The sequence below is a fragment of the Primulina huaijiensis genome, chromosome 6, assembly GCF_012295235.1.
Source record: "Primulina huaijiensis isolate GDHJ02 chromosome 6, ASM1229523v2, whole genome shotgun sequence".
Lineage (NCBI taxonomy): Eukaryota > Viridiplantae > Streptophyta > Magnoliopsida > Lamiales > Gesneriaceae > Primulina > Primulina huaijiensis.
Genome location: NC_133311.1, coordinates 9,514,834 through 9,523,563, shown reverse-complemented (window position 1 = coordinate 9,523,563; position 8,730 = coordinate 9,514,834).

Here is an 8,730-nt window from a genome sequence, read left to right as displayed (position 1 = left end):
CGGTTTGGCAGCACCAGGGCTAAGCTAGGGTCGTTCTTGGGTTAAGGAAAGAGTCCTAGCCACGCTAGGACTCTTCTAGGACTCGAACATCAGGGCAGGGAAGGAGTCCTAGCAAGCTAGGACTCCAACCCGTGAGTGTCAAGGGGAAGGAGCGCAGTTTCAGAAGCTTATGCAGGAAGAAAGGGCTTGACAAGGGGGTCTGGGCTGGGCTAGGTTAGGTCCTTAGGGTCCTAAGAAGGGGCACAAGGGCTGGTTCAAGGTCTGGTGTGGTTGGCTTGGTCCTAGCATCAGAAGCAAGAGTCCATGTTCAAGTGGGTTCTCGGCTGTGGCATGCAGCTTATATTGGAGCTTTGGTTCTAAGCTTAGGGTCAGGTCCAATAGGTTCTGAGTGTCCAGGAGGGTGCCAAGAGGGGCTGGTCATGAGTTGGTGCAGGGTGGCTTGACATGGCTCGAGCCAAACACAAAAGCGTGAGGGAAAAGCTCATGAAACGCTAATTAAAGAATTAATTGAAAAGCCTAAGCTTTATAAAATTATGAAAAATTATAATTAAGTTCAAATAATTATTAAAAGTCTATGTTTTTAATTTGGGAAATTTATATGGAAGTTTGGTTTAATTCGAGATTAAAACGCAGTAATACGTCTTATTTAAAGATTAAATTAAAAGCATCGATTTAAGCTAAATAAAAATATGAGAAAATTCATGTAAACTTAAATAATTATTTGGGACATGTTAGAGTCAATGGAATTAAGAAAATGTCAAAAACGTGAAATTTTACGTCTAGGGGTAAAACGGACATTTTACACCTAAAAATTAGTAAACGTCATGGCAATGTCCTAAATGCTGTTTTATGTGCTAATATGACTATTTTTAATGGTTATGTATGTTTTTGGAATTTTATATGTTAAAATGATTATTTTAAATGTATATGGAATTTTTATGTTTATGTTTTTTATGTTAAAATGTTTATTTTCAATGTTTATGATTGAAATGTTTATTTTAAACATTTATGATGTTAAAATGCATATTCTAAATGATTAAGGATTTTTATATGTTAAATTATGATTTTTAAATGTTCATGGATTTTTATGGTTTAATTATGGACATTTAAAAGATATGTTGCATGTTTTGTTTTAAAAGAAAAACGTTATATGCATGTTTAAATTTTTAAAGTGATGAGAATATGAAACGTTGAAGGAAGTGAAGTAATTGTGACTAATACGATGATATGTTGAAGATATCGTGAGGGTTATGGTCCCAATGGGAGCCCGACGATCGTGTTTCCTTGGATACAGATATGTAGATGTATACGAAGATATGTTAATACATAAGGCCAATGCCCAGTTGACCCGTGATAGTGTTGCTGGTGTCCCCGCCGTCCAGTACTGTGGTTACATGTAGATGGATCCATCACCCAACACATAGACGTAGACGTAAATGAACACGAAAGTCACAATTAACGATTTGAATTCAACGAAAGGAAAAAAGAATACTTAAATGTTGATGATGATATGAATATGTTGAGGATGATATGAATATGAATATGATGATATGAATATGTGGATACAAATATGGATACGAATATGTTTATGTTTATGTGAAAACGTTTATGTTTAAAGTTCATGCATTATTATGAAAATTTTTTTATTCAAAGTTTATGCATCATGAAAAGTATATGAAAAATGTTTATGAAAATGTTTATGTTTTGAAGTTGATACATGTCATGAAAATGTTATTTTAACGTAAAAGTAATTTCACTGTTGCTTGTTATTTGTATACGTATTATTTGGTATCAAGAATATGATTAGGTATGATTGATGCAGGTGATATTGATAATTATGAAGTGGGAGGTCTTGATGGTTGACCGACTGGACTGAACACATAACCCGAGGACTAGCGCTTCTACATTTCCGTACTTATGATTTACGTTTATGATTTACGTTAAAGATTTTTACGACTATTTATTTATGTTTTTGAGAGGTTTTTGAGAGGTTTTTGAGAGGTTGATAGTTGATAGCGACTTTGCTATTTTAGGAGTTTCAAACATTTGACGATTTTATGTTTTGACTAATTCCTTTATTTTCAAATATTTTTTGGTTGTTTTATTTTAAAATGATGCAAAATATTTTTATGTATTGTGAGGGTTCGGCCGATTCCTTAGAGGATTTGGGAAAAAAAATAAAAATTTCTAGTATTTTTTAAGCAAAACGATTAAGCAGACATTTCAAACACTCCCGTAAAATATTTCGTTTAGGTACATTTTTGAAAATATTGTCCGAACCCTCAAAAAGACATCCGTTTTACTAAAAATTGAATACCAGTTTAAAATACGACTCGTTGAGTAAAATACCTTAACAAGGCCCACTTTCGAAAATCACCCTTATTTACACCATATCTTAAATAATTAAAAATTATTATTTAATAAAAACATTTTTCCTTATTTGTTCCGTTCTCTTTTACTCGTTCGAACGTGAAATACTGCTAAAAGCCTTATATTATGCAATCTTAATGAACCAAGAATTAAACATATATATTCATGTTAAAATCATGCATTAATGCGTTAAAAATAAATTATCTAAAATGCATAAGAAATTTGATAACTCGCATGCATGTGGTTCACGTGGACCTTCAAATTTTTGGGACATTACAATGGTTGTACAACATTAATCCTTTGACCTATGACAACGTAGATGCTCTACGTACTAGCATACATTTTGATCCATTAATTGACACCATTGAAGGTAACAGATGGTGAGGTTGAGTGTAGTTTCAAAATACGAGCCAATACATTGTAGACGGGGATTCACCGTTTGTCTATAAGTGAATATATCCTATATGATATGATGAGTTAATAGTACAAAAAATCTCTTGCCAAAGTAAGACATGTGTATTTTGGAAATTTTTTTCCTCAGTTGCACATATCATATTACTATTATTACTCAAAGATATATCACATCATATACCAATACTTGCAGATTCGATCGAGATTTATGAGCTGAAGGGACCGTACTGTACACTAACAATAATTTAAGGTTCTTGCAAGCACTATCATTGATACTTAGAGGATCATGTGGTGATACTACTAGAATCTCTTACAATGATCTGATAGGTACAATCAAACTTGAGTTATTACATTCTTGATCAATGGATTGATGAAAAGAATGAGGCTAATTAGTGTGAACTCGGATAAGAATAAATTGTATTCTGAATCACCACGTAGTTTTGAAGCCACAGCTAGCTGTATCCCTGAACTATTGAATGTCATACAAGTATCGGATTTTGTGTTCTTGTCGAGATACTCAAATTCAAGAAGTTGAATTTGCGTTTGTAGTTTGATGGAAATTAAAAAAAAAAAAAAAGATTGCTTATAAAGGAGTTCATAAATGAATTCCATGTAATAGAAGTTATGGAAGTTAACTTAATTGCAAATTAAGTGAGGAGAGTGAAATTGCATGTTTTAGTGAAACAGTTCACAAAACTGGCAACTGCAAAAAATGGATCAGTAAAAATTTTGTTATTCAAAATTTTCAATTTTCATTATATGAACAAGATTTGTGCCCTTGATGCATCGGCGCTGTTTGATCATCGATCGAGGTTATAATGAATTCACAATTATTTCTTTAGTGAATTTAGAATCTATTAATTACATAATAATGTTAGTAATGCTGACTACTATATGTACATGATTCTCATGAAATATTCTAGATATTTTAGAATCGATTAATTAATTGACTAATTATTAAATTAAAAAATTAAATAATTGTTATTTAATTTTACATATATGTATATGTNAACTAAATGTTAGAGTAGATGTCCTGTAAGCCAACTGTTGGCTAGGAAATTTATTGACTCTGTTGTAATAAACAATCTTTATTTTAATATAATTCAGTATTTCATGGTTAGTTATTTCTTTATCTGCATACACATGTGATACACATAGATAGAGATATTGATTATACTTTAATACAAATGAATCATAATTCGATGTTGAAACTCATTTGTAGACACTGTATAATCTAAATTTGTTCCTAGTCGTTTCAACCGCTAAATAATGGATAAAGGTCGCTTGAGCTCAAGACTAGCATCTGTGATGTTGAGTACCGCGTTTCTTGGTAAGGGAGATGTCCAAACATGCGGATGGGTAGTCTTATGATGATTATACCGAACTACCCTCCCTCGAACTTTCCAAGTTGTTATCATTCATCGAGAGGATAAGTCTTTGGTTATGATTGTACACAATTAGTCCTTACGACCCGGGACAACACTGAGGCTCGATATGCTAGGGCTGTGCTTTGACTCGTTTACTGACTTCAAGAGGGTCATCAGGTAGCAAGATTGGGTACAGTTGCGATACATGTAGGAGCCAGTGCATTGTAGTCAGAAATTCACCGCTCACCTACGGGTATGGATATCCTATGTGATCTGATGAAATAATAGGTAATGGAATCTCTGGCCAGCGTATGAGATGTACGTTAGAGAAGGAGTTCTCCAATTGTACATGTGATGCCACTATTTATTCTGAAAGATGTGTTACATAGTTATCGAATTATTATGCAACCCTCGATGAACTAATGGTTGCAGATTCGATCGGGATATATGAGATGAAGGGACCGTATTGTACGTTAATCATAATCTACTGGTTCTTTCAGGCACTATCAGTGATACCTAGGGAATCATGGGCGATGCTTCTAGACGCTCTAACCATGATTCGATGTGTTTAATCAGTAATATGATTTCTGACATTCTCGTGATCAATTGTTGATATATAGAATGGGGTAAATTAGGGTAAGACCGAATAAAGGATTATGTCCTGAATCACAAAGAGTTGTGACTATTAAATTTTGGAGGTGATAAATTCAAAGAGCTAAATTTATAATTTAAATATTAAATTCAGATGTTGAATTTATAAAAGATTAAAAGTAAATGTAATTTAAATTAAATGTAATGAGTATATGTATGATGGGCTTGTAGGAGTACAAGACAATCATACATATTATTAAAGTTTTTAATTGGACTTTAAAATATTAATTAATTAATTAAACTAGTTGGACTAGAATAATTAGTTGATTAATTAATTAAACTACTATTTTCGGTCACCATAGGATTTTTAGAGAAAAATTTCAGCCACCTACCCCCCACTGTGCGCCTCATGTCGCTACCGCTCGCCGGATTTTTGAAATTTCGGCGATCCAATCTCGACGAAAATTTTGTTGAGATCGCTAATGCGAACTAAACGAGGAACCCTATCTCCGATCGTGGACTTGATTAGACGAACAATAGATGAATATCCATTTATAGGATTTTATAAGAAGGATCAACTCCACTAATCCAAGACTGTTTAGTGTCAGCGTTAAATACACAAAGTTAATTAGAACTAAATGTTAGAGTAGATGCCCTGTAAGCCAACTGTTGGCTAGGAAATTTATTGACTCAGTTGTAATAACTAATCTTTATTTTAATATAATTCATTATTTAATGGTTAGTTATTTATTTTTCTGCATACACATGTGATCAACATTCAACATAGATAAAGACATTGATTATACTTTAATACAAATGAATCATAATTCGATGTTGAAACTTATTTGTAAATACTGTATCATCTAAATTTGTTCATAGTCGATTCATCCACCAAAAAATAGATAAAGGTCTTTTGAGCTCGAGACTAGCATCTGTGATGTTATGTACCGCGTTTCTTGCTAAGGGCATATAGAAGTCCAAACATGCAGATAAGTAGTCATATGATGATTATACCGAACTACCCTCCCTCGGACTTTCCAAGTGGTTATCATTCATCGAGAGGATAAGTCTGTGGTTATGATTGTACACTACTAGTCCTTACGACCCAGGACAACACTGAGACTCTATATGCAAGGACTGTGCTTTGACTCATTTACCGACTCTAGGAGGGTTATCAGGTAGCGAGATTGGGTACAGTTGCAAATCATGTAGGAGCCAGTGCATTGTAGTCGGGAATTCACCGCTCACCTACGGGTGTGAATATCCTATGTGATATGATGAAATAATAGTGAATGGAATCTCTGGCCAAAGTATGAGATGTACGTTAGAGAAAGAGTTCTCCGATTGTACATGCGATGCCACTATTTATTCTCAAAGATGTGTTACATAGTTATCGAATTATTATGCAACCCTCGATGAACCAATTGTTGCAGATTCGATCGGGATATATGAGATGAAAGGACTGTATTGTACGTTAATCATAATCTACTAGTTCTTACAGGAATTATCAGTGATACCTAGTGTGTAAAGGCCCATATTTCGTATTCATATTTTTGCGGAATTATTAAAATTTTTCTAAATAAATAAATAACTTGCTTCAAAATAAACATGTAAATAATTTCAACTTTAAAATAACAGCGGAAGGAAATATTGTTTCAAATACCAACTTAAAAATAATCCAACATATTAAAACTGAGTTTAAACATAATATTAAAACTGAGTTTAAACATAATAAAAATGCATAAACTAAAACATGAGGTCCTCGGGTATACTACTGCTGCCACAAGATCGCTCACTGGTCTACGCCCTCCGTCTCGACCTCATCAGTACCTACAACAATCAAGTCTAGTGAGTCTAAAGACTCAACATGTATATATCGTGAATAACAAGTAAATATATCATAAAATCGCATGCAACGTAAAAATATAGTATCGTAAAGCGCATGGTGAAAATCGTATCATGAATAATTATAACTACGTGCATATCTGAAAATCATACGTAAAAGCTTTGCTCAATAGAGCTCTGTCATGTCATATCATAATTTTCTGGTAGAGATAATGTTTCTAAGCAAGTGGCCCATAACATAACGTAAGCGCCTGATCAGACTAAACCACAGTATACTGGGCGGTAGAGATCAATCACAGCCCTTGGACTGGATGTCCGTACCCATACATAATCATAAACCGGTCGTAAGTCACCGGGCGGAGAGGTCCTCGGTTGCGCCTACCGACTTCCAAACCCATAACATAAGGTGGCCACAAGACATATCGCATATATCTCAAAAATAAACATTTTATATTTTTATGCACGTAATATAATTAAAACATTATTTTTACCGGATGAGTTGGATCGCTCCCAGGCTTGCTGCGACTTAATTCTAATATGTGATACTTGCAAATAATATTATCTTGACCTAAACTTGACAATAGAACCAAAACTTAACAATAGAACCAACAATGAGACTATTAGGACCAACCACTTGATTTTCAATCATGGTATTGTACCAACCAGAACTAATATTAAACCGACGTTTAACCATGATTAAAAATACCCCAAACATATTGAAAAATATGCATAAGAACTGCAAAACACGAAAATAGGTGAAAGGAATCCAAAAATATAAAACACCCTTTCGAGAGTCATTTTGGCACCTTTCACCGTAAATTCTCGTACGACCTCTAAACTCGACCAAATCACAAATGGCCAAAAACATGACCTTTCTAACTCATTGAGGTACTGTCCAGTCCAAGGCCATGGTTCTAAAAGCCAACCAAGAACTCAGAAAAACCTCCTGAACCGAAATGAAAGTTGCTGTCAAAATACAGCAGTAGCATTTTGTGTGTTTGTAGTGTAAATCCTGAAATTTATGACTATGGGCTTGAACCACCACCCAAGGACTCTTACCAACATCCTAAGGTATTGATTGAACCATGGCTAAGGGCTAAAAGCCAGCCACAACTCGAACAAACACCTAGGACAACAGAAAGTACCAACCGAGAGCACCTAAATCTGTGTATTGTGATGTATTGCATTGTTTTGCTGTCCTGTGTCGTTCCAATGGCCATTTATCGACCATGGCTCGATATAGACATGATGAAGTGTTGTCTGAACCATGGCTATGAGCTAGGAGCCAACCATCATCCATCCAGCACCACAAAAACCGAAACACACTCACAAAAAAATTGAAAAGCGAAAAACCGAGTGACTCTTGCATTGTTGATGTAAAAATCTGATGGATCTTTGAACCAAGCTTGTAAATACCGATTTGATCACACTCTAGACATGTTAAGGGAGGGTTCTAACCATGGCTACAGTCCCTAGGATAGCCAAGGTTCGAACACTCCACTTAAACAACTCAATGGCAGAAACCGTGTCTCATTCTGCACTCAAGTAAAAAGTTGTTGTCATTTCTACATTTGTGTGTGTATGGCTGGAAACCAATGAACCAATAACTTCCTAAGACACTCTAAATCATGCCTTGAAGCAGCCCTGTGTGCCTGGGACCGAGCAACCTCCTGAAACCACAAGAAACATCTCAAACAAAAACATGAGTCAAAGCCGAGAACCTGCACAACTTTTATTTCGAAAATGTTGCTGATATATTTCGTTTTTCTCATAAATCTTGATCACATACTGATTTAAAATATCTATTATAACTTGATTGAAGAGCAAAGAACTAATATATACATGCCTAGAATTTGTTTTGAAGAAAACAAACCAATACAACGAATACTACGTGACGGCACGAAGTTGGGTTCCTCTTCTTGTTTCAGCTGCTGTTCACGATTATTTTGCTGATGTTCTCTTCTGTAATTTCGAAGGTGAGGTTGTGGGGAATGTAGGTGAGGAAGGTGAATGATTTAATAGGTGTTAAAGGTGACATTATATGCCTTAAAATGAGAATTACAAGTGAAGGAGTGGAAGGGACTTTGAATGGTTTTTCATTCCTCCTTGCTGGCCGATTCTTTTCCTCCCTTTTTCTGCATGATTT